Source organism: Marmota monax, unplaced genomic scaffold, assembly GCF_021218885.2.
Source record: "Marmota monax isolate L192 unplaced genomic scaffold, Marmota_monax_Labrador192_F-V1.1 WCK01_AAM20220418_F8-fsc00039, whole genome shotgun sequence".
NCBI classification, from domain to species: Eukaryota; Metazoa; Chordata; class Mammalia; order Rodentia; family Sciuridae; genus Marmota; species Marmota monax.
The window spans coordinates 5,388,969-5,414,972 of NW_026693602.1; the positions used below are offsets into that span (position 1 = coordinate 5,388,969).

The following is a 26,004-nucleotide window of genomic DNA, read 5'->3' on the forward strand; positions in this document are numbered from 1 at the left end:
AGGCGCTGCGGTGACTGGCGGTGCCGCCCCCCCGCCGCGTGGGGAGGGAGGAGCGCCCGGAGCGGGCGGGTGGGGGAGGCGGACTCGAGTGTCCTGGTGGCGGCGGCAGGAGGCCGAAGGGGAGGAGCCGAGCGGGGGTGGAGGGAGGGGGCCGGGAGCGGGGCGGGGGCCACCAGTGCTCCCCGCGCCGGGCTCTGTGTCGCCGCCGTCGCCGCGGCGGTTGGGGGTCGGTGGGGCGGCGCGGGCGGGGGGCGCTGCGCGGGGCGGCGCGCCTCTGTTTTGTCTCCTCCTCTCCCTGTGGAGCGGCTCGGGCTGCCGGGGAGGCCCCGGCTCCCTCCGGACGCCCGGCCAAAGGCGGCAGCAGCAGCGGCTAGTCCGCGGCCCTGCTGGGAGGGAAAGGGACGCCGCGGTCTTCCCGGCGACGTGGAGAGCAGGTAAGAACGCGGGCCGCTGAGGCTGGTGAGAGGGAGCGCGAAGGGCGCGGCGATAAAGCCTTGCCGTCCTGAGTGCCGCCGCCTCCCTCCGCGCCCCCGCCCCGCGCCTGTGTTGTTTGCTCCCGGCTTTGCGGAGGGGTTTTCCGGAGGCTGTGGGGGTGACACCGGCCGGGGACTGGGGGAAGGGGGCCGAGCGCCCCGGGCAACGGTCGGGAGCGGGACTTGGAGAAAGGCGAAGGCGCGCTGCGCGCCTGCCCGCGGGGAGCGCGGGGCGCGGGGTGGGACGGGGTTACGGACCCCGGTGGGGGGGGATGGGCCCGCGCAGCTGGTCGCGCTGTGTTTACATCTCGGCGCGAGTCACCTCTGCCGAGGAGCGGACTGCACTGACCCGCCTCGGCTCCCGGGGAGGCCAGGGCGGGGGTCCGGCTCCGGAGGAAGCGCGTCCTGGGAGGGTCTGTGTCGGCGGGAGGCTGCGGCCGGCGCCGGGGCTGGGCGGCGAGCTCGGGGCGGGACCTGGAGGCTCCGGCCGCTCGGGGCGGCGGGAGGGCTGGACAGCAGTTTCCTTCCCCGTCGGGCCTTATCGCCGCCCCGTACCTTCCCTCGCCACCGCCGCCGGCTGGCACGACAGGTTGTACTCGACCGTTCTTTTATTCTCGCTCTCCACGCCGGCCCCCTGCTGCCAGCTCCCCCTATTCCCGGGGGTAGGGAGGCTTGCCTGTGCTCGGAATCTGTTTTAAACAAAACAAAAACGGGCTCAGTGACACGCACGTCCAGTGACCGCCTTCTGGGTCCTTTGCTGGCGGAGCTGGCCCTCGGGGACCTCGCTCTGGAGTGTCGTGGGGGCGCCCTAGGGGGACGGCCGGGCTCTGCCGGCTGCGGACCCGCTGGCCCCGCCGCGCTGCGCGCCGGGCAGCCGGCCCCCCTTGCTCCGCTCGGGGTTTTTATCCGTCAGTAAAGGACAGAAAATATTCCATAGCGCCAGGAGGGATCCAGATCGCACAGTTTCTAGTGTTCTTGGTGTGCCAGCGTCCTGGGCTGTCTTTGTAGGAGCCAGATGCCCCGCAGAATAGCCTTTAAGTTCTTAGTACTTCATTAAATGAGTACTAAGATGGGGACACCTCATTGTAAAACTGAACCCCCTCTTTCTTGTGTTTTGAACATTTACTTGACCTGTGTGGTTTAAATTTTAATCCGGTGATGAGAGAACCGTATCTGCGTTTGGTATCAGATTTGCTTTGCTTTTTATCCGAGTCTCTGTCGAGAGGCGAATTATATACTTTACTTAGTGCCAGGATCACAGAAGGTCTGGTTTACTGAGGTAGCTATGGATAGCTGTGTTTTACAGTTTCTTCAAAAGGTAGAATTTCTAACTTTAATGAGTGGAAAATAATTATATTAAGGGAATTTAAGAATAATTAAAGTTTACATAAGACAATACAGTTTACAGAGTGCATTCATATGAATATAATTGAGACATGTAGTAGTTAAACACATGAAGTAAAAATTGAAATACCTTGGGCATGTGAAATTCGAATATTTAATATTATCCTGTTTTTAAACTTAGCTGAACACTTGGATTAATCATTGTACCTCATTTAGGGTATAAACACTCACTTAGAAAATAATTAGCTTGAGTGTAGTTGGAAAGAGTTTCAAACTGGGATTTTTCTGTCCTAAGTATCCTCAGTTGTGGTAGGGTGTGGTAGGCCCTGCCAGTGTTGATGTTTTTACCTGCTCACAGTTCAATACCTTTTTTGGGGGAAGAGGTAACAGCTTTGTTGAGATATAATTCACATACCATTCAGTTTGATTTAAAGTATACAGTTAAGTGGTTTTTAGTATATTCACAGAGTTGTGCAACCATTAACTTCAACAGTTTTAGAACATGTTTATCACTCTCAGAAAGAATGCTATTTTCATTAGCAGTCACCATTTCTCCCCAACACTCACAGTCTTAGGGAACCACTCATCTACTTTCTATCTATAGATTTGCCTGTACTGGAAATTTCATAAAAATGAAACTGTACAATATGTTGTCTTTTGTGACTGGCTTCTTTCATAGTGTTTTCAAAATTTATGCATATTGTAGCATGTGTCAGTGCTTTTTATTGCTGAATAATGTTCATTGTATAAATGTACTTTATTGTGTTTACCCATTCTTCATTTGATTAACATTTGAGTTGTTTTTTTTTTTTTTTTTTTTTTACTTTTTCATTATGAATAATACTGTGGATGTTTGTGTACAGTTTGTTTTTTTTCTGGTGAACATGTTTTCATTTCTCTTGGGAGTGTACACTTTAAAGAAATTAGGTTTTCAACTTAATTAAAAGCAAAAATTCATTCATTTTGAGAGTATGATTAAATATTTTTAGTAAATACATAGAATTCAGAAACTATCACAAGTCTGTTTTAGAACATTTTACTTCTAAAAGTTCTCTCTGGCCTGTTGCAGTTATTTCTCATTCCCCTCATCCTTCATCCCTAGGCAAGCACCAATTGTTCTGTCTCCATAGATTTATTTGCTTTTTCTGGGTATTTCATATGATGGAATTATGCAGTATATAGTCTTTTACATCATTTTTTTTCGCTTTGCATGTTTTTCGATTCATCTATATTGTAGCATGTATTAATATTAGGGTTTTATTCCTTTTTATTGCCAAGTAGTAAATTTTTTTTTGTATGGATATACCTCTTTTTGGTATTTGTTAAATCAGTTGATAGATATTTGGATTGTTTTCAGTTTTTGAACATTTTAAATAATGCTTCCTGAACATTTAAGTCTTAATGTGGATATAGGCTTTTGTTTTTCTTGGGTATATACCTGGGAGTAGAACTACTTTGAAATGTTTAACTTTTTTTTTTTTTTTTGGTACCAGGGATTGAACCCAGAGGTGCTTAACCACTTAACTACATCCCCAGCCCTTTTTATTTTTCTATTGTTTTGGTGGTGCTGGGGATTGAACCCAGGGCTTGTACATGCTAGGTAAGCACTCTACCAACTGAGCTAGATCCCCAGTCTCTTTATTTTTCTATTTTGAGACAGGGTCTTGCTGCTTAGGCCCTTGCTATATTGCTGAGGCTGGCTTTGAACTTGGAATTCTCCTGCCTCAGCCTCAGCCTTCCCAGCCACTGGGATTACAGGCAAATGCACCTGCCAGGCATGTGTTTAACTTTTTTTTTTTTTTTTTTTTTTTTGTGGTGCTGGGAATCCAACCCACGGCCTTGTGCATGCAAGGCAAGCACTCTACCAACTGAGCTATATCCCCAGCCCTATATTTAACTTTAGAAGAAATTGCCATACTGTGTCTCAAAGTGACTGTACCACTTTACATTTTTAACAGTAATATATGAGAATTCCAGTTTTCTTCATATCCTTGACAACACTTATTAATAGCTATCTGAGTGGATATGAAGTGGTTAACTCATTGTTTTAATTTCAAACTTCCTTATAACTCACAGTGTTGAGCACCTTTTTATATGATTATTACCCATTCATATATCTTTTGGTGACATAGCTGTTCAAATCTTTTGTCCATTTTTAAGTTGGGTTGAATGACTTCTTACTGACTTGTAAGAGTTTATAGTATATTCTGGATATAAGTCCTTTACTAGATATATTGTTTGCAAATATTTCTTCCTAGTCTGTGACTGGTCTTCTCCCCCCGCCTTTTTTTTTAATGTTTATTTTTTAGGTGTAGATGGACACAACACAATACCTTTATTTTTATGTGGTGCTGAGGATCTAACCCGGGTCCAGCCCATGTTAGGCCAGCGCTCTACCGACGAGCCACAGTCCTAGCCCCTCCCCCTGTCCTCTTTTTAAAAAATATTTTTAGTTGTAGATGGACACAATAACTTTCTTTCTTTCTTTAAATAATTAATTTTTATGTGGTGTTGAGGATTGAACCCAGGGCCTCACACATGCTAGGCAAGCTCTCTACCGCTGAGCTACAACCCCAGCCCCTCTCTTTTCTTCTTAAATTGAATATTAGGGACTTTTGAAGCACACAAGTTTTAATTTGGATGAAATCTGGTTTTTTAATTTTTTTCTTTTATGATATGATTTTGTTGTTTTGTGTAAGAGCTTTGCCTAATCCATGTCTTGAGGATTTTCTCCATTGTTTCTTTCATAAGTTTTATAGTTTTAGCTCTTACATTTTAATTTTATAACCTATTTTTTAAAAAATACTGTTTAGTTGTCAATGGATCTTTATTTATTTAGATGTGGTGCAGAGAATCGAACCCAGTGCCTTACACATGCTAGGCAAGCACTGTGCCACTGAGCCACAATCACAGCCAATTTTATGATCTATTTTGAACTAATTTTTGTGTATGATGTGAAACAAGGGTCTAAATTCTTCTTTATTCTATGGATTATTCTAGTACTATTTATTGAAAAAGTGATCAGTTTCCCATTGATTTTAAATGTATAAATTTATTCGTATGCCCTTACTTCTGTTCCATTATATATATGTCTGTCCTTATATCTTTATCCACCTGTTTTAATTCATTGTGCTTTCTGGTAAGTTATGAAACCAGGTAGTATAAGCCTTCCAATTTTGTTTTTAAAAAATGTTTTAACTGTTCTGGGTCCTGTGTAAAGTTTTTAGGATCAGCCTGTTAATTACTGTAAAAAAAGTCTGCTGGAATTTTTATTAGAGGTTTACATTGAATCTATAAATGAATTTGGGGAGAGTTATTGTCTTATCATATTGAGTCTTCTAATATATGAACATGAAATTTTTTTACCATTTATTGATCATCTTCAACATTCATCTATAATAATGATGTTTGCATTTTTCAGTGAACAAATCGAATGTTCCATTTTTTTTTTTTTTTTGGTGGTGCTGGGGATTGAACCCAGGGCTCTGGGCATGTGAGGCAAGCACTACCAACTGAGATATATCCCCAGTCCTCCCATTTCTTTTGTAAAAAAAAAAAAAATATAGTAAAAACACTAAATGTCAGATCTACCCCCACCCTTACCTTTTTTTTTGGATACCAGAGATTGAACTCAGAGGTGTTTAATCACTGAGCCACATCCCTATCTCTTTTTTTTTTTTTTTAAAATATTTATTTATTTTTAGTTTTCGGTGGACACAACATCTTTGTATGTGGTGCTGAGGATTGAACCCTGGCCGCACGCATGCCAGGCGAGCGCGCTACTGCTTGAGCCACATCCCCAGCCCCCTATCTCTTTTTATTTTTTATTTTTAGGCAGGGTCTGGCTTAGTTGCTGAGGCTGGCCTTGAACTTGTTATCCTCCTCCCTCAGCCTCTGAGCCATTGGGATTACAGGTATGTGCTACCATTGCTGGCTACCCTTAACTTAAAAAAAAAAAATAACATTTTTTAGTTGTAGATGGACACAGTACCTTTATTTTATTTATTTTATATGGTGCTGAGAATCGAACCCAGTGCCTCATGTATGCTAGGCAAGCGCTCCACCACTGAGCCACGACCTCAGCCCCTACCCTTAACTTTTTAAGTATAGAATACAGTACTATTCGTTATAGGCAAAATATTGTTTTGCAGATCAGTAGAACTTATTCATCTTGCATAACTGAAACTTTATGGCTATTGCTCCTTACTCCTTCCTACCCCAGCTCCTGGCTTCTTTGAGTTTAACTATTTTATTTCATTATTTTTTTTTTTAGTTGTAGACGGACATAATTCCTTCCTTCCTTCCTTCCTCCCTCCCTTCCTTCCTTCCTTCTTTCCTTACTTCCATCAATGGGGGTGCTGAAGATTGAACCCAGGGCCTCACACCTACGAGGCAAGTGCTTTACCACTGAGCTACAGCCCCAGCCGGAGTTTAACTATTTTAGATACCTCATAAGTGGATGTATTGTCCTGTGTTTGGTTCATTTCCCTTAGTCAAATGTTCTCGAAGTTTGTCCATGTTGCATATTGCACAATTTCCTTCCTTTTAAAGGCTCAGTAATATTTCATTGTAGTATATACCATATTAATGCTACTTCTGATCAGTTCATGCCTGTTTTATTCTTTTTGATGCTATTGTTAATGGCATTATCTTTTTAAAAATTTGTGTCAGATTTTTGTTGGTAGTATAATAGAAACAGTTGATTTTTGCAGATGGATCTTGTATCCTTAAATGTCACTGAAATAATTTATTAGTTTTTTTTTTTTTTTGTGTGTGTGTGTTTGTGAATTCCTTAGTATTTTCTGCATACAGTTTCATGTCATCCCTGCATTCTTTTTCCCTTCTTTTTCTCCCTCCCTCAGCCATTTCCTTTCCTTTCTCCCTTCTTTCCTTTCATGACTAAAGCCACCAATACAAGGTTGATTAAAAGTGGGGAGAGTAGGCATCTGTATACTTTTATGAGGAAAGAATTAAGTCTTTTATTATTAAGATTATAATGCTGCCATCATAATTGGTAGAGGAAGTTTCTTTTTATTTTTAATTTTTTCATTGTGTTTGTCATGAAATAGGTATTGAATTTTGTCAATGCTTTTTATATTATCATTACCAGCTGTAAATTTTCCCAGGACTTTCCTGAATTTAGCTCTGAAAGTCTTGAATCTTGGAAAACCCCTCAGTCCTAGACAAACCAGTAAGGTTGGTCACCCTAGTTTTTAAAATGATCATTGGTTTTGTCCTTTATTCCATTAATATTGTATTATGTTATTTGATTTTCAGGTATAAATTAGCCTTATATTCCTCAGACAAATGGAACTTGGTCATTGTATATAATTATACTTTGCTGAAATTGATTTGTTGATTTTAGTTGGACATTATTGCATCTGTATTTGTAAGGAATATTGGTTGGTATATTTCTTTTAAAAAGAGAAAAGATTATTTTTTGTAGTGCTGGAATGGAACCCAGGGCTCAGTGCCCAGTGCATGCTGAGCAAACCTCTGCCGCTGAGTTACCAGCCTTGTGTATTTCTTTTCTTGTGAAAATCTTTGGATTTGGCATTAGAGCAATACTGGTTCGTGGAATGAATTGAGCATTCCTGCTTCTTATTTTCTGTAAGAGTTTGTGAAGTATTGGTGTTACTACCTTGTTGAATATATTTGATAGAACTTAACAGCTTACCAGTGAAAGCATCTGTGCCTGGGTTTTTCTAGTTAGGAAATTAAAAATTGCTGATTGAATTTCTTTAGTTGTAGATCTATTCAGATTCTGTGCTAATTTTTGAGTTAGTTTTACTAATTGTCTTTCTAAGGATTTGTCCATTCATGTAAGCTATTTAATTTTTTGACATATAGTTCATGATATTCCTGTATGTTTTTAAATTTCTTGTAGATATTGATGGATCTTTATTTTATTCATTTATTGATATGCAGTGCTGAGAATCGAATGCAGTGCTGAGAATCGAATCCAGTGCCTCACACATGCTAGGCAAGTGCTCTACCACTGAGCCCCAGCCCCAGCCTCCTGTATGTACTTGTAGTGATGTCTCTTTTTGACTCCTTACGTTCTAGCATGTATCCTTTTTCACTTGATCTTTCTAGCTTTGTCAATTTTATTGCTCTTCTTAAAGAAACAAGTTTAGTTAAAGTCTTGTTTTTTTTTAAATATGGTTTTTCTGTTTTCAGTTTCATCAATTTCCATTTTAGTCTTTCTTCCTTCGGCTTACTTTGCATTTACTTTGCCTTTCTTTTTTTAGTTTCTTAAAATAGAAGTTTAGTTATTGATTTGAGATCTTTCATCCTTCCAATTTAGGAATTTAAAGCTATAAATTTTCCTCCAGACACTGGGTTGGTTTTATAACAAATTCTGATATGCTTTTTAACAGTTTCTTCCAGTTCAAAATACTTTCTAGTTCCTTTGTGATTTCATCTTTGACTGTGAATTATTTAAAAATGTGAGTTATTTAAAAATTTCCAAACATTTGGGGATTCCCCATATTTTATTCTGTTGTTGATTTCTAGCTTAATTTTCTTATTTTATAGCAAACTATGGAACCAGCATAGGTGTCCATCAACAGATGAATGAATAAAGAAAAATGTATATATATACACAATGGAGTTTTACTCAGCCATAAAGAAAAATGAAATTATGGCATTTGCAGGACCATTATGATAAGCAAAATAAGTCAAACTCAGAAGGCCAAGGATCCTGTATTTTCTCTCATGTGTAGAAGCTAGAGAGGAAAAAGGAAAAAAGTGAGGGCAGATCTCAAGGTAATCAAAAGGAGATCTGTAGAGCAATAGGAGGTGGGGAGGGAGGTGTGAAGTGCTGGCCAAATCAAATTGTTATGTCGTGTCCGTCTATGAATATGAAATAACAAATCCCATCATTATATACAACAATAATGCACCAATAAAAATTTTAAGCTGAGTGTGGTGGCACATGCCTGTGATCACAGCTTGGGAATGAGGATGAGAGTTCAAAGCCAGCCTCAGCAGAAGTGAAGCACTAAGCAACTCAGTGAGACCCTGTCTCTAAATAAAATACAAAATAGGGCTGGGGATGTGGCACAGTGGTTGAGTACCCCTGAGTTCAATCCCTGGCACCCCTTTCCCCCCAAAAATCAGGGAAAACCACTTTCTTCTTTGAAATTTAACTCTCTAAAAATAAAATGTCAATATCTATGGAACTTTAAATTTGTAATACACTTGTAGCAATGTCAAGGATTCTTATAACAACTTTAACTAAAACAGATTCTTCTAAAATCAAGGGTAGCTTCCTCATACTGAGAATTAAAACTCCAAATTGTTTTAACTTCTAAACTTCCTGATAACTTCTTTTTCTGCACTCCTCATACTGATTGTAAAGGCTGCCTATGGACACATTCCTGATTAACAGAGCCTAGCTAAAATCTACATATGTATATTTCCTGCCTTTTGTCCCATTTGGCCTCCTCCTGTAAAACCTTTCCTGGCCCTTCAGTTTTTCTGAAGATGGAAATTTGAAACAAAAATTTCTTCTCTCTTCCTTCAAAGCTACCTTTGAGTAAAACCTATTTTGCTGCCAGTTTGACTCTGAATCTTTGTGGAAGCAGGATGGGTGGTAGAACATAGTCTATTCCCCACTTGATGTAGTAGTTTCACATAGTAACATAACCAGTTTATGTGAGTATTATAAAATTATATTTCCATCTGTTTATGATTATGGGTCAAAATGAACAGATAATATCATGTGGTTGTATGATGACTGATTTTCCAAATATGTTGGTAATAAATACTGTTTTCCTTTTACACTATTAAAAACAGTGACATCACCAGTCGTGGTGGTACACACCTGTAATCCCAGTAACTAGAGACTAAGGCAGGAGGATCACAGTTGGAGGCCAGCCTCAGTTTAGCAAGATCTTGTTTCAAAATGAAAAAGGGCTGAGGATGTAGAGTGCTTGTGTTTCAAAATGAAAAAGGGTTTGGGGATGTAGAGTGCTTGTCTGTTATGTGTGGGACCCTGGGTTAGATCCCCAGCACTGCAGACAAACAAATAACAACAACAATAAAAAATCCCAAACACCCCCAAACAAAAAATCCAGTGAAGTTATTTTTTGTGTGATATAACTAATAGTAATATAAAATACCTTCACATTTGACTGTGGAATACAGTCTTTCAGAGCTTTATGTGAGGATTAGGATGTAGCTTATCGATAAAATGCTTGCCTTATGGGCTCAGAGCCCTGGGTTTGAGCCCCAACAGCAAAAAAGAAAAGTAAAAAACAAAGTACAAAAAAGCTTTAATGTAAATGAATTTTTTGAAGACAAATACAAATTACGTTTCCAGAGTATCACTATTGGTTATTTTTAAAAATATATTTTTTAGTTGTAGTTGGACATAATATCTTTATTTTATTTATTTATATTTATATGGTACTGAGTATTGAACCCAGTACCTTGCATGCGCCAGGCATGTACTCCACTGCCGAGCCCCAGCCCCAGCCCCACTATTGGTTATTTTTAAAAACGTTTTTTTAAAGAATTTTCAATGTATCTTTATCTAATTATTTTTATATGGTGCTGAAAATCAAGCCCAGTACCTCACCCATGTTAGGGAAGTACTCTATTACTGAGCCACTACCCCAGCCTCCAATTTTTTATTGATGAACAGTAACCTCCAGTGTTTCTCATTATGTCATATATTATGTATCATGTTCAGTTTGCCCTAGTATGTAGAAGCCAGATATTTTTGAAATAAGCTATATATGTCAAATCAACCGAGATATACCATAATTTGAAGGCCATTTAAAAATTACTCCAATTCTGTGTTAATATCTTACCATGGCTGTAACTTTCTTCAGTCTTCCTTATCACTGTCATCAACTAATCTTTAGGTCTTGAAGTCTTTATCATCCTGAATAGTAATACTGTGGGGACTCTATACTATAATAGTTATGGTAGCTATGAAGTGGTTTCTATTATTTTCCTCTTTCTTCAAGTGAGTCTGACATCTAGAGAAGTTTAATAACTTGCTGTTCCGAGGAGTTAACATCGTAGGCTGAGGTGGCCATCCTTAGAAAAACGTTGGCTCTTGGCCGGCCTATGGGAACTTGCTCTCACAGTGCTCCCCAAGCCTGTATAAACAATATGTTATGATGGACACCAGCTTTCCTTCTGGGGGTCTGGAATTTTGGTATGTGCTAGGCAGAGGGTACCTGTGTGACCAGTCCACCACAAAACCTTAGATGCTGAGTCCCCAGTGGATTTCCCTGGACATAAACATGGCAAACATGTTGCTGCATTTTTGTTGCTAAGGGAGTAAGCTCTGTGTGACCTCTTATGGTAAGGAGAGATTCCTCCAGATTTCACTTGTTCTTTTCTGCTTATGACCTGCTAATTATTTTCCTTATAGCTGTCAGTACAACTATATGCTGAATTCTTTTAGTTCTAGAAAATCTCCACATATAGAGGAGACCCTGACATACCTAGATGAAGGGAGATTCTGCCCTACTGAAGCTGAAGATTGGAGTGTCAGCATCTGTGGAAGAAGAGTCCCAGGTGCATTTCTTCACTCATTCATTCACTCATACATTTTACATACATCATCCATTCTATATATGTAAGTGGCTGTGTTCTGGGCTGTTTGGAGGAAGCCTGAGCCTCAGCTTAATTAGGTAAAGGGAGATACTGGTGTAAGTAGTTGAGGCTTCAAACTGGGAAACTATGTGCAGGTTTCCCCCTAGTTTCTACTGCTGGTATCCTTTTTACTTAGCATTACATTGGTTTGGTTTCTGGTAGTTCTTTTATTTGAAAGGTGGATGAATTTGAATTAGGATACCAGGCTTGTTTGAGAATCTTTGTTTCTTGTTAGTAGAGGATTTCAGGCCAACATTCTTTCTAAAAACCATACAAACTCTTTAAGAGGACAACAAGAAAGACAATTGCTAATGATACTAATCCCCCCACCCCAGGCCTATACAATTTGTGGAACAGAATTTGTGAGCTAGGTAATTCACTAATAAGCAGGATACCGTTTTATTTTTTGGACAGGGAAGAAGAATTCATATACCTACATAGATAAGATATATATAAATTTCCACTTAACATATCTCAAGACTTCCAATCTGTTTCTGTTATAAGTTAGGAGAGATCTCCCAGGGTGGGCGGGAAGAAGTTTGGTATGATTCTTTTACAGTTATAATCAAAAACCAAAACAACCCCTCCCTCACAGTTGTTAGCACTCACCTAACATTCATGAGGCCTAGTGTTCAAGCCTAAGTACTGGAAAAGGAAAAAAACACCAAAACCAAAAAAAAAGCAACATCTTGCATAATCATGAGGCAGAAAAAGCAGTGTGGGTTGGAATTTTCTCACTTGCCTGCTGGTTGACCTTGAGCAAGTTACTTAAACCTCCTGTGTCTCAGTTTCTCTACATGTAAATAGGAATATCCTTTTTTTGTAGGATTATGTAGATTAAATGGAGTATTACATATGAGTTTAGAATAATGCTTAGCACAGAGTAGGTGCTCTGTGAATTTTAGCTATACATTGTTTGGATGAAGAAATAACACTTTTTTTAAAAAATATTTTTTAATATTTAGTTTTCAGTTTTTGGTGGACACAACATCTTTATTTTATTTTATGTGGTGCTGAGGATGGAACCCAGCACCCCACGCATGCCAGGCAAGCGCGTTACCGCTTGAGCCACATCTCCAGCCCAGAAATAACACTCTTACTTAAACTATTTATTCACTTTCCTCTAGGATCAATTCACCCTAATGGATTCATATCCTGTCAAACCAGAATATTAACAGGATTTGTATAAAGGACAGTTCTTTGTACTGCTTTTTAAAATCATCAAAGTGAAGAAGTTGGCAAATGTTAAAATTGCCTGCACTGGGGGTTTCAGAATGATGGTTGCTGAACTTCAGTTTATCCCTCTGTAAAAAAGAAAGTTTCTCTAAGTTTGCTTTGTTAGACAAAACCTAACTAGATTTAGATTTTCTTTCTTTATTTTTGGATACCAGGGATTGAACCCAAGGGCACTTAACCACTGAGCTACATCACCAGCACTTTTTATTTATTTTATTATTTTTTAAAATTTTGAAACAGCCTTGCTAAACTGCTGAAGTTGGCCTTGAACTTGTGATCCTCCTGCCTCAGCTTCCCAATCTGCCTAAATCATAGTATCCACCACCATGCTCTGCTAGGTCTTCTTATGACTGGGAATCTGCCATACTTCTGATCACTTCTAGTTCCACCCTTGGGTAGAGGAATTGCTTGACTACCTCAAGCTAGTTGAACTAGTTGAAAGCAAGTCTTCATAAAGTCTTGTGTGTCTTTTTTTTTTTGGATGAACAAGAGGCTATCGGTACCTGGCTTGAGACTTTTCAAACATATGAGCAATGTTCAGGGCATAAATTTTGACTCTGATTGTTACTTTTCCCCAAACCTAAACTTCTGCATCTGTGTCCTTATGTCTAGTTCTCACTTGATTTGAAAATTTGCTTATTCAGATAATTTAAATAGCTAAATACATCTGTTTCCACAACTTAATATTTCTTACAAAGAGTTCATAGAGTAAGATATTCATAAATTGAGGGCAATGAATTGGTATTAAGAACTGTGTGGCTTACCTTACCCCTCAAGATAGGTTGGATGTTAAGATGTGCTTAATGGGGTCCATTTGTCTATGTACTTGTTCTGACCCTTAGTGTTGCTGCCTTAGAATCTGAGCATATGTGAAATGGCAACAGAGCAATTAAGAGGATGAAAATATTCATTCAAAGGGTATAGCTAAGCAGCAATATCACTTTTAGCTCCCTGGTGACTGTGGGTAGCCAGGTCAGGTCGATTGGGTTTTCTTATCTCTGTGCTCATCAAGTCTTTAAATAGCTGACATCTGATTATTTGAAAAATGTTTACTCGTATATTTTTTGTGATACTGGGGGTGAAACCCAGGGGTGTTCTACCACTATGTCCTCAGGATACCCCCCTCCCCCCCCTTTTAAAATTTTGAGACAGGGTTGCTGAGACTGGCCTTGAACTTGTGATTTCTGCCTCAGCCTCCTGAATAACTAGGGATTTCAAATGTGTACCACTGCACATGGTTTAGAGTATTTTTAGGTGATACTTCCCTGTTAGAGTTTCATCATCGTAAAACAGGTTGAACAAGTCAGTATAGATTAGGTTGTATCTGGGAATGTGGCAAGTCAAGTTCTTAGGTTGAAGATTTCTAGAAAAGCCAAAACATGCCTGGTAAGGAAAACATCAAGATATCGTAAACAGAATTTAGATCACAAATGAGTATAACTTATCTTTCGTTGGTTGTACATGAAGTAAAGTTACACAAGTTATGTAATCATATATGCACGTAGGGTAATAATGTCCTACTCTTTCTATCATTCCTACCCCTATGCCCTTTCCTTCCCTTCACTCCCCTTTTCTAGTCCAAAATACCTCTATTCTCCCTGCCCCCTTATTGTGAGTTAGCCTCTGCCTATCAGAGAAAACATTTGGCCTTTGGTTCTTTGGGATTAGTTTATTTACTTAGCATAATATTCTCCAGTTCCATCCACTTACCGGCAAATGCCACAATTTCATGCTTCTTTAAGGCTAAGTAATATTCCATTGTGTGAATATGCCACAGTTTCTGTATCCACTCATCTGTTGAAGGGTATCTAGGTTGGTTCCATAATTTGGCTGTTGTGAATTGGGCTGCTGTAAACATTGATGTGGCTCCATCACTGTGGTATGCTGTCTTTAAGTCCTTTGGGTATAAATCGAAGAGTGATAGACTGGGTCAAGTGGTGATTCCATTCCAAGTTTTCTTAGGAATCTCCATACTGCTTTCTAATAGTGGTTGCACCAATTTGCAGTCCTACCAGCAATGTATAAGTAAGTATACCTTTTGCCTTGCATCCTCGCCAACATTTATTATTGTTTGTATTCTTGATGATTACATCAGAAATTATTTATATTTACTTCCTGGCTGTGGTGTGTGTGTGTTTGCTTGCATGTGTGTATGCCATGTACACATGGGTGTGTATACTATATTCATGAAAATTATGATTAAGAATACTTATCTTAATTGTATGGCCTAGTGTCAGGGCCACGAGTAAATGAAGATTTTAGGATATTGTTGGCCATGATATGGGACTCTCAAAATTTGTAAAAATGTTTATGATTGGCAGTTATATATATATCACTTAGTTTTCCACTTAGCCTCTCTAGTCTGTTTTTTTTTTCCTGCAAAATTAGCTCTAAGGTGTCTTCCAGATTAAAAGAGCTTTCCTGCAATTTTCCTTATCCTGTCCATGTATAGCATCCAATTTTAAATGTCTTAATTAATCACTAATCTCTGAAATATGTCCCAGGAGATGATATCTTACTGGCAAAATTGTTTATCTCAATTCTGAAGTATGGGCCCCAACTTTTCTAAACTATGTAGTCCTTCAACTTTTCTCAAAATGATCACATTGACATTTGTGAAAGGAAATTCTTTTTCTTTAAAAGATTCATTAATACTTTCTGGCCTTTTCAAATGTGCTAATTTTCTCTTAAAATTGTTAGAATAAACATTTCAGTTTCACATGAGGAGCAATTAAGTTACATTGATATATCTGTATATCTATATTTATATATGTATGTATGTAAATATATTTGTGTGTTTGGCGGGGGGTTACTGGGAATTAATCCAGGGCTTCCTGTGTGCTAGGCAAATGTTCTCCCACTAGTCACATACCTAGCCCTATGTCACTGTGTGTGTGTGTGTGTGTGTGTGTGTATTAAAAAAATGTATACACACATATACTCTTTACTGCTGAGCTATATCCCCAGCACCACCCCCCCTTTAAAAAAAAAATTGAGACAGTGTCTTACTAAGTTGCCCAGGCTGGCCTTGCTTAGCTTCCCGAGTAGCTAGGATTATAGGCTGTATCCCAGCTATATTGTTATATGCTTATCTGAAGCTTTATCATTATCATATATCTCTATGTTGTCCCTATGCCAGTGTCTTATTCTGTATTATGAAAAAATTAATAAATTTCATTCATTCATGCTCATAATGTCATACCTGGCACTTTAAAGAATGAAAAGAGCTAAATACATCTACTTCTTAAAGAGTTATTTTATAGTCTTATAATGGATAAGGAAATTGAAGTTTAAAGAGTTTTAAGTTTTTGTCCAAGATCACACAGAGGTAAAGCTCAAATATTTATTGAACTCCTGTTGTGTTCTGGGAATACAGTGGCCAACAGATTTTTAACTCTTATATTATACTAGCTCTTTATAAGTACAGTAAAAATAGTCTATGTAATAAGGAGATAATTATATCAATTTAAAAGGGCCATTGTAAGGATGGAATGATAATGTATAAAAATGCTTGAGTGATCTGGGTGCGGTGGTGCACATCTGTAATCCCAGCAACTTGAGTGGCTGAGACAGGAGGATCCCAAGTTGAAGGCCTGACTTAACAATTGAAACCCTAAGTAGTTTAGCTATTTCAGAAACACAAAAAGAGTTGGGAATGTGGCTCAGTGGTGGGGTTCAATCTCCAGTACTCAAAAAAAAAAAAAAAAAAGTTTATTGAAGTTTAATTCAGATGTAGTAAAATTCACCTTTACATTTCTGAGTTTGACAAATTTCTATCATTGTGCATAACTGCCACCATCAACATAAGAACATTTCCTTTATTCCAGAAAGTTTGCTTATGTCCTTTTGAGATTAGAGTCTTCCCACTGATCTTGTTTTCATAGTTTTAGCTTTTCTTGAATGTCATATAAATGGAGTTAGACTACTTTCTGATCTATTAGGTTGTGAAAATATATTTGCTGCCCAGGTAAGAGAACTTACTCACTTGCTGATACAGCTTTCTCACAAATTAGGAATTGTATTAAGAAGTAATTAAAAAAATATTATCACAACTTGTTGGAAAATTGTAAAAAAAGAGTTTGTCAAATGATTAGTAAAGAGTACTCAACTTTCACAGTTAAAAAGAACCAATTCAAGTAAGCATCTTTCACACTTTGGATTGGAAATTAATAAATCAATACAGATTTTTAACCTTTTGGACCCCAGAAGTACAAAATTGGATGAATCATAATCCTTGACTATGATACACTTGAAAAATTAGTCTTTTTTTGATGATATAATTTACCATGAAAAATGGAACCTTGACAAAAACTCACATGTTTACTCATATGAGTCTTAATAGAATTTATTTAAAAATCCTTAATAGAATTTTAGTTATGTATATTTATTTTAGGAGTTCCTTTGCCTTCCTCTGTTATTTTTTTGGAAGAGGCATACAGATAACTTCCCCCATTCTCTTTCAGTTTGTTTTGATTTCTGTTACTGTAAATTAAAAAAACAAGTTGGTGCAGTCAGACTCATTAATCTTTTTTTTGGTGTGTGTTTTTAATATTTGTTTTAGTTGTTGATGGACCTTTATTTTATTAATTTTTATATGGTGCTGAGGATCAAACCCAGTGCCTCACACATGCTCCGCAAGTGCTCTACCACTGAGCTACAGCCCCAGGCCAGACTTAGTAATCTTTTGCTTTTTGCTTTCCCTAGCTGTGAGTTCATTTTTTCTATCCATTCATCTATTGAAGGGCACCTAGGTTGGTTCCACAATTTAGCTATTGTGAATTGTGCTGCTATAAACATTGATGTGGCTGTGTCCCTGTAGTATGCTGTTTTTAAGTCCTTTGGGGATAGACCAAGGAGAGGGTTAGCTGGGTCAAATGGTGGTTCCATTCCCAATTTTCCAAGAAATCTCCATACTGCTTTCCATATTGGCTGCATCAATTTGCAGTCCCACCAGTAGTGTATGAGTGTACCTTTTCCCCCACATCCTCGCCAACACTTACTGTTGTTTGTATGCATAATAGCTGCCATTCTGACTAAAGCGAGATGAAATCTTCGAGTGATTTTGATTTGCATTTCTCTAATTGCTGGTGATGCCGAACATTTTTTCATGTACTTGTTGATTGATTGTGCATCATCTTTTGAGAAGTGTTTCTTCAGGTCCTTGGCCCATTTATTGATTGAGTTATTTGTTTTTTATTATTTGTATTCTTGATTACTGCCATTCTCAGTGGTGTGAGATGAAATCTGTGTAGTTTTGATTTGCATTTCCTTTATTGCTAATGATGTGAATATTTTTTCATGTATTTATTGGCCATTTGTATTTCTTCTTTTGAGAAGCATCTGTTTAATTCATTTGCCCACTTGTTAATTTATTTTATTTTTTTTATTTGTTTTTTTGGTGTAATTTTTTTTAGTTCTTTATATATTCTAGCTATTAATCCTCTGTCAGAAGAGTAACTAGCAAAAATTTTCTTCCTTCTGTGGGCTCTCTCTTCATATTCCTAATTATTTCCTTCCTTGAATATACTTTATTTATTGAAGGGTATGATAGTTCATTTATTTATTTATTTAAATCTTCTTAGTTGAGGATGGACACAATACCTTTAATTAGTTTATTTTTTTATGTGGTGCTGAGGCTCAAACCTAATGCCTCATGCATGCCAGGCAAGTGCTCTACTACTGAGCCACAACCCTAGCCCCAGTTTATTTGTAAAAACTGTACCACACTGATCATGATGACCATCATACACGTGATAAATGCTTTTATTTATTAACATTGCTGTATTTTTGTATACTGAAATGTTTTAATAGGACCAAGAATGTTAAGAAAATAAAGATCTTAGATGAAAATGGACAGTAATGATTCTGGTGTTCTAAGCCACAGAATTAACTTAAACCTCCTATGAATCAGAGGCATTATGTTATTTAGTTATGAAGAACAAAAGTTCTCTTAGAAGTAGGAAGCATGAGCTGGAGTTGTAGTTCAATGGTAGAACACTACCACGTATGAGACACTGAATTAGATCCTCAGCATCAAATAAAAACATTTATTTTTATCTACAACTAAAAAAAATTAAAAGAAGTAGGCAGTATGGATTTATACTTTTATACTTTAAGCTTTATTTTTTTGTTTTAATAATTTAAGCTATGTCCTTGGCTAAGCATAATCATACAAAGATACCCTAGAAAATTTCCATACTACCATTGTACAAGTTTAGTTGCATAAACTGTAATTCATGTCTAGATTACTTATAAAACGTAATATCATGTACATGCTGTGTAAATAGTTGTAATACTATATTGTTTAGAGATTTTCAATCTGGAGTTGAATCCAAGTAGGTGGAACTTGTGGATATGGAGGGCTGACTGTGATTCTGTTTATAGGAAATGGCCAGAACAGGCAAATATCTAGAAATTGAAAGTAGACATAGTCAGGAACTCAGGGTTGGGCCAGGATAGGGAGTAACTGTTAATGGACATGGGATAATTTAGGGGTGGGGGAGTGCTGAAAATGTTCTAAAATTATTATGTGGTAATGATAGTACAACTTTGTGAATAAACTAAAAACCACTGAATTTTACACTCTCCATGGGTGAACTTTGTGGTATTTGAATTATATATCAATAAAACTGTTAAGAGGAAAAAATGCATATATAGTGGTGTTTGATATTGCCAAATTCTCATCTAGGAATGTTACATTAATTTTCATTCCCACCAGCAATGTACAAGTGTGTCTTATTTCCCACAGTTTTGCGATAGAATGTTATTTTAATTTTCACATTCTTATTTTAATTTTCATTTCAGTGTGAATTTGAACATCTTTTTGTATTTTTTTGGGGGGCGGTGTCCACAGGGGATGGAACCCAAGGCCTCACATATGCAAGACAAGTACTTTATATTGAGATATCCTGGACCTTTAATTTTTTAAAAAAAATTAATTTGAAGACAGGGTCTCACTGCAACCAGGCTGGTTTTCAAAATCCTTCTCTGCCTGAGCCTCTGCCCATTAAACAACAGCTTCTCATTCCTTCCTCCCCTGAGCTTTGGCAACCACCATTATACATGGGTGTGTCTGATTTTTACTACTCCAAGTACCTCATATAAGTGGAACCATAAAGCATTTGTCCTTTTGGCAACTGGCTTATTTCATTTAACATAAATGTCCTCAAGTTTTAAGCCTGTTGTAGGATATTGCAGGATTTCCTTTCTTTTCAAGGCTGAATCATATGCCCATGTATGGATATATACTATACCATGTGCTGCTTATCCATTCACCTGTTGATGGACATTTGAGTTGTTTCAGGTTTTAGATACTATGAATAATGTTGCTGTGAACATGGATGTATAGGTATCTCTTTGAGACCCTGCTTTCTGTTCTTTTGGTTGTACATTCAGCAGTGGAATTGATGGATCATATGACAATTCTGTTTTAAAAATTTTTTTTTTGTAGTTGTAGATGGATGCCTTTATTTTATTTTTATGTGGTGCTAAGTATCGAACCCAGTGCCTCACACATGCTAGGCAAGTCCTCTAATACTGAGCCCCAGCCCCAGCCCGACAATTCTATTTTTAACTTTTTGAAGAACCACCATACTGTTTTCCTCCACAGATATACCATTTTATATTACTACTGATAGTACCTAAGGTATCCAGTTTCTCCACATCCTTTCCAACCTGTGTTATTTTCTGTATTTTTGATGCTGTGTGGATGGTATCTCATTGTAGTTTGACTCCCATTTTCCTAAAGATTAGTGATGCTTGTAGGCTGTTTGGTTATCTTCTTTGGAAAGATGTGTTCAAGTTATTTGATCTTTTTTTTTGGTACCAGGAATTGAGGGACACTCAACCACTGAGCCACATCCCCAGGACCTTTTTATACTTTTTTTAGAGACAAGAGTTTCCCCAAGTTGCTTAGGGCCTAAGTTGCTGAGGCTGGCTTTGAACTTGGGATCCTCCTGCCTCATCCTCCCAGGATGCTGCGATTACAGGCATGCAGCCACCACACCTGGCTTCTTTGTCTGTTTTTGAATTGGGTTTTGTTGTTGGTGGTTGTTGAGTTTTAGTTCTCTATTTTGGATATAAATTGCTTATCAGATATATGATTTGCAAACATTTCTCCCATTGTGTGTGTTTCCTTTTTAATCTGTGGATAGTGTTTCCCCTCTCTCTCTCTCTTTTTTTTTGATACTGGGGATTGACCCCAGCCGTATTTTACCACTGAGCCTCATCCTCAGCCCTTTTTATTTTTATTATTTATTTATTTGTGGTGCGGAGGTTTGAAACCAGGGCATTAAGCATGCAAGGCAAGCACTTTACCAACTTAGTTTTATGTCCAGTCCCTTTATATTTTTTTGAGACAGGATCTTACTAAGGTGCCTAGAGCCTCACTGAATTGCTGAGGATGTTCTCAACTTGGGATACTCTGGTCTCAGCCTCCTGAGTTGCTGGGATTACAGGCATGTGCCACAGTGCCTGGCTGACTGTGGATAGTGTCTATTGATATTCAAAATTTAAAATTTTTATGAAATTTAATTTTTTAAAAAAGTGTTAATTGTAGATGGACACAATATACCTTTATTTTATTTATTTTTATATGATGCTGAGGATCAAACCCAGTGCCTCACACATGCTAGGCAAGCGTTCTGCTACTGAGCTACAGCCCCAAAATTTAATTTGTCTATTTTTTCTTTTGTTGCCTGTGCTTTTAGGGTCATATCTAAGAAATTATTTTCAAATTCAGAATTGTGAAGTTTTGCCCTTTAAATGTTTTACTGTTTTAAATTTTACACTTAGATCCTTGATATATTTTTGCTTTAGTTTTTGCATATGCTATTAGGGAAGGATCCGTCTTTGGTTTTTTGCACATGGATGTCTAGTTTTCTGAGTACCATTGTTAAAAAAGAAAAGATGGTACTTTTCTTATTGGGTGGTCTTGGCATACTTGTCAGCCATTTTTTAACTTTTTGAGGCATTATCTCTGGGCACTGTGATCTTTGTCATTGGTCTATATGTCTGTCCTTATGTCCAAACCATTCTATTTTGATGACTACAGCTGTGTAGTAAGGAAGTGTGAACCCTTTGGCTTTGTTCTTTTTCAAGATTGTTTTGGCTCTGTGGTGTTTCTTGAGATTTCCTTTGAATGGTAGGATGGGTTTTACGTTTCTTTTTTCATTTTTAATAATGCATTATAATTATACATATAGTGGGATTCATCATGTCATAGTCATATATACACTTAACATAAATGATCAGTCACATTCCTCTTTACTTTCCCTTTCCTTTTCTTCCCTCCCCCAGTCTGCTTGCTGTACCCTATTGATCCCCCTTCTATTTCTGCAAAAAAGATTACTGTAATTTTGATAGGGATTGTATTGAATTCATGGATCACTTTGTGTAATATTGATATCTTTGCAATATTTTCTTTTAGTCCATAAAAGACTAAATTTTATGGATTGTATTTCTATTTATTTATGTCTTTAATTTCTTTCAGCAATGTTTACTGTTTGCATCGCATAAATATTTCACTTCTTTACCTCATAGTATATTCTTTTTTGTTCGTCTTATAAATAGATGTTTCTTGTAATTTTCTTTCAGATTCTTTGTTGTTATTATATAGAAATACAATTGATAACGTTTTAAAAAAAATTCTGCTTGTTTTATTTTACTTCTTTTTTTTTTTTTTTCTTGGTACAAGGATTGAACCCAGGGGCACTGAGCCACTGATCCACATTCCCAGCCTTTAAAAAAAAAAAAATATACATATACATATATATATATATATATATATATATATATATATATATATATATATTTGTATTTTGAGACAGGGTATCTCTAAGTTACTTAGAGCCTTGCTAAGCTGCTAAGGCTGGGTTTGAATTTGTAGCCCTCCGGCCTCAGCTTCCTGAGCTGATGGGATTACAGGTGTACATATGATGCCGGGTAATCCTGCTACTTTACTGAATTAATTTCTTAGTTCTAATATTTTTTTATTACTTGTTCTAGTTGTTTTGCATAATCTTTATGCTTTTGTATCTATGAAATCATATTTTCAAACGGATAATTTTACTTTCTCCTTTCCAATTTAGATGCCTTTCATTCTTTTTCTTGCTTAATTGCTTTGACAAATACATCTAGTACTTTGTTGACCACAGGTGGCAAAAGTGGGTATCCTTGCTTGTTCCTGATCTTAGAGCAAAAGCTTTCTGTCTTTTAAGACTAAGAATGATGTTCTTAGAGCAAAAGCTTTCTGTCTTTTAAGACTAAGAATGATGTTCACTATGGATTTTTCATGTGTAGATTTTATTATGTTTAGGTAAACTATTCTTAGTTTGTTGAGTATTTTTATCTTGAGAAAATATTGAGTTTGTCATCTGCTTCCTCTTTGTTCTGTTAATGTGGTGAATCACATTAATTGATGAAAAAAATTTATTTTAGTTGTAGATGGACCTGTATTTTTTATTTGTTTATTTTTATGTGGTGCCAGGGATTGAACCCAGTGCCTCACACATGCTAGGTAAGTGCTTTACCACTGAACCACAACCCTGGCCCCACATTAATTGATTTTTGTGTGTTGAATAATCCTTGCCTTCTAGGAATAAATCTCACTTGGTTATGGTGTATAAACCTTTGGTTGTTTAAGGGTGTGTTGTTTAATTTCCACAGTTTACTGAATTTTCCACTTTCACTTCTGTCAGATTCATTTCTAATTTCATCCTGTTGTTATCAGAGAAACTTCATATGGTACCTGTTCTTTTAAAAATATGTTGAGACTTAATATGTGGTCTAACATGTGGCCTGTACTTAAGAATTTCCCATGTGCACTTGAGAACAATGTGTATTCTGTTATTGGAAGGAGTGTTTTATATGTGATTTTCAAGTCTTGTTGTTTTAATGTATTATTTAGGTCATTTCTTATTTTGTCTTATTGTTTTATCCATTTGAGAGGGGGCTATTTGAAATTTCCAACTATTATTGTAGAATTCTCTGTATCTCCCCTTCAGTTCTGTGTTTTGTTTTGTTTTGTTTTTTTGTACTAGGAATTTAATCCAGGAAATTTTTTGTACTAGGAATTTAATCTTCACCACTGAGCCACTCCCCAGACCTTTTTAATATTTTGAGACAGGATCTTACTAAGTTGCTTAGGGCCTTGGTAGGTTGCTGAGGCTATTCTCTTGCTGAGATTACAGGCATGTGACACCTTACCTGGCCACTTCTATTTTTGTTTCATATATTTTTGGTGGTCTGTCATCCTGTCTAAATATTTATAATTGTTATGTTTTCTTGTAATATAGAACCTTTAATTAATGTTTAATGTCCTTTTCTTCTTTTTTTGAGGGGAGGGGATGACCAGGAATTGAACTCGGGCACTTCCCTAGAGACAGGGTCTCACTGAGTTGCTTAGGGCCTCACCCTTTCTGAAGCTAGCTTTTTTTTTTTTTTTTTTAATTTTTATTGTTGGTTGTTCAAAACATTACAAATTTCTTGATATATCATATTTCACCCTTTGATTCAAGTGGGTTATGAACTCCCATTTTTACTCCATATACAGATTGCAGAATTACATCAGTTACACATCCATTGATTTACATATTGCCATACTAGTGTCTGTTGTGTTCTGCTGCCTTTCCTATCCTCTACTATCCCCCCTCCCCTCCCCTCCCCTCTTCTCTCTCTACCCCCTCTACTGTCATTCATTTCTCCCCCTTGTATTATTTTTCCCTTTCCCCTCACTTCCTCTTGTATGTACTTTTGTATAACCCTGAGGGTCTCTGAAGCTAGCTTTGAACTTGCATTCCTCCTGTCTCAGCCTCCTGAGCCGCTGGGATTACAGGTGTGCACCACTGCTCCTGACTCTTGTTACATGTATTCTATAATGATTTTCTTTGAAGTTGCTATGGGAATTACATTGAGCACTAAATGCACTTGATTTGAATTTGTACACATTAAGTTCAATAACATAAAAATGATATACAGTTCTCGCCTCAGTTGTTAGTGTCACATGATTTCATCTTCATACATTGTGTGTCCAACATAAGCTAATAATTTATGTAGAAAATAGCCAGGTGTGTTGTGTATGCCTGTAATCCCAGCAACTTGGGAGGCTGAGGCAGGAGGATTACAAGTTCAAAGTTAGCCTCAGCAATTTAACCAGGATGTAACTTAACAAGACCCTGTCTCAAAATAAAAAGGGCTGGGTATGTGGATCAGTCATAAAGTACCCCTGGGTTTAATCCCTAGTACATTAAAAAAAAAAGGTGGAAAATAAAGTGTGTAGTTTAAACCAAAGTTATAATAATGTTGGCTTTTAGACTAAATTTTTTTAAAGGTGTTAATATTTTAAATTATATAGGAAACAAAAAAGTAAATGCAAACCATCTTTACAGTAATACTTTTTATAATTGCCCATATATCTTTTTATTGAGATCCTTATTTCTTTTTGTAGTTCTGAGTTACTGTCTAGTGTCATCTCATTTCACCTTGTTGGACGTCGTTAGCATTTTCATGCAGTATAGGTCTGCTGGTAATTGACCCTTTGTTTCCCTGAGAATGTCTTAATTTCTTGTTCAGTGTGTGTGTGTGTGTGTGTGTGTGTGTGTGAGTGAGTGAGTGACACACGCAGATGGAAACCAGAGCCTTCTGCATGCTGGCAAGTCGTCCAGTAGGCTATGTCCCTGGCCCTTTTCATTTTTTTGAGACAGGGTTTCACTCAGTTGCCCAGGCTAGCCTAGAACTTGTGATCCTCTTGCCTTAGCCTCCCAAGTAGTTGAGTTTACAAGTGTGAGCCACCATGCCTAGCTCTTCCCCACTGTTGATGGCTTGTTTTGCTAAATATAGGATTTGTTGTTGGCTGTCCCCTACAACCTCCCCGCCACGTCCCCTCCTTTTAGCTCTTTGAATATATTGGCCCATGTCTCCTGACCTCCAGCGTTTCTGATGAGATGTTCTGCAGAGTATCCCCTGTATCTGACCAGTTGTTTCTCTCTTGCTGCCTTCAAAATTCTTTGGTTTCACTTACATCTTGATGTGGGTCTTCAGTTTGTTTTACTTGGAGTTTATAAGTTTCTTTATTTAAAATTTATTTTTATGTTGATGGACCTTTATTTTATTCATTTACTTATATGCAGTGCTGAGAATTGAACCCAGTGCCTCACACATGCTAGGCAAGTGCTGTACCACTAAGCCACAACCCCAGCCTAGAGTTCATGTTTCTTGTATGTTTGTCTTTCATCACATTTGGGAAACTAAGTTTTGGTTTTTTTTTTTTTGGGGGGGGGTACAGGGGATTAAGCTCAGGGACACTTGACTGCTGAACCACATCCCCAGCGTAATTTAT

General features: G+C 37.7%; 1 protein-coding gene across 4 annotated transcripts in view; it reads left to right on the plus strand.

The window, feature by feature from the left end:
* Positions 1 to 264: 264 nt before the first annotated feature.
* Positions 265 to 26,004, plus strand: part of Elf2 (E74 like ETS transcription factor 2) — a 99,524-nt gene continuing 73,784 nt past the window's right edge. For 2 of the 4 annotated variants that reach the window (XM_046459534.2, XM_046459535.2), the window contains exon 1: positions 265 to 434. The gene's annotated coding sequence lies outside the window, so the exon portion shown is untranslated. The remainder of the gene's footprint in view (positions 435 to 26,004) is intronic. The other 2 variants (XM_046459531.2, XM_046459533.2) reach the window with 1 other exon arrangement.